We start from the raw sequence: 1,647 nt of genomic DNA, 5'->3' as shown, positions 1-1,647 counted from the left end.
TATATATATATATATATATATATATGCGTTTGCACAGAGAGAGATTTGGGATTTCTACACAACTTCGTGTCCGCTGGGCTACAGAGGTGTAAAGGGGAGTCGGACTGAGGAAGTTTCAGAGTGTCTAAACGTGGTTTTGTCCGAGCCCGGATCCAGCCTCCCTCACCCCGGCTGGGACCTGGGGCTGAGCAGATCAGAAATGTCCGCGCCCCACAGGCACGATCCCCGGCCGAGGAGCAGAAATATTATTATTTCGGGATTCATGACAAGATCTTCAGCAGGAGAACAATGCTCTTAAATATCGGATAATTACCTTGCTCTCTCGTGGAGTCCCGTTAATTGGAGCATAATACAAACCCAAATAAATTAAATGACCAGTAACTACTTTGTGCATTACACAAAATGAGTTTAATTAAGTTTGTATCTGCTCTGCTAATCAATACACGTATTTACTCCACTTTAATACTTCTGCAGGCAGAGAACAAGCAGGGCATAGAAGCGGTTAAAAAAAAATTGCCAAAACAGAAGTCAGCAAATCGCCCCTCAATGCAGATAATTAAATAAGTACAATCCAAAGTGTAATATATTTGCTTTCACCTTCTGCAAAAATGCACTGCAGCTCCAGCACAATTCACACAGCTTCCCAAATGTGCCATGCTAGCTATCATTCATTTAAAATAACAATAAAAAAAAACCCTTTATTTTTCTCATCTCTTTCTCCTCAATGTTAAATTCCAATGTAAAATTATTTTGAAATTTGACATCCCTGACGCTGCGGGCAAGCAGTGCCCCGGAGCAGACTGGCTGCAATGGCTTGTACAAGGGCTGGCTAAAAAGCTAAAAGAAGGAGCGTCGTTTTATTAGATTTCGCGATCTAATGCTGATTTCAGAAGGTGAATCAAGTATTCAACAGAAGGGGTTTTTTTTTCATCACTTCCCACTAAATAGCTTTTTATGTTTTTAACGCTTTTATCTCCCCGGCTTTCAGGAGGGTAAGCCAGTGGATACTGCGGTAATGTTTAATGCCAGCGTTAGTCAAACGGTGGTTTCTTAATAACATCGCACTATCAAACGCTTCTTATGCAGAGCACATTTTAAAGGAAAGAGCCTGTTTGGGCAGTAGTTACCATTTCACACCTAGCCCTCAGCTTTTGCTTTTTTGCTTTTTTTTTTTTTAAATGACACATTGGGGGAGCCACTGAAATGCAGTTTTCTGAATTCGTGCAATGATGTGCGGTGGATCCCAGAGCCTATGTCGCAAGAGTGTTTCAGGTGTAGCAGCTCCCATCTGCCCACCTCCCCTTCGCAAAACAGCCCAGGAACCTGCCTGAAGCCCGAACCCGCCCTCCGCCGCATTGCACGGACGACCCTACCTACCTACCTACCTACCTAGCTATCTGTCCCAGAGAGCTGCCAAGCTCCAGAGGACTGAGCTAACGCCCCGCTTCGCCCAAGGTGACTTTGCTGCAGGCCGGGCAGGTGGGGAGCGAGCCTGCCCTTTGCCGGAGGCCTGCTCCCGGGCAGCGCCTGCAATCCCGCCTCTCTCCTCCCCCGCTTCAAAGAGCAGCGTGTCCCGTGGCCCCCGCCTGCCCGCTGGAAGGACACCAGAGCCGAGCTCCCCGTGGGCCCGGCCGGGTGGGAGGGGGA

This window comes from Gavialis gangeticus, unplaced genomic scaffold, assembly GCF_001723915.1.
Source record: "Gavialis gangeticus isolate Ggan-Ray unplaced genomic scaffold, GavGan_comp1, whole genome shotgun sequence".
NCBI classification, from domain to species: domain Eukaryota; kingdom Metazoa; phylum Chordata; order Crocodylia; family Gavialidae; genus Gavialis; species Gavialis gangeticus.
This window is presented reverse-complemented; position numbering follows the sequence as displayed.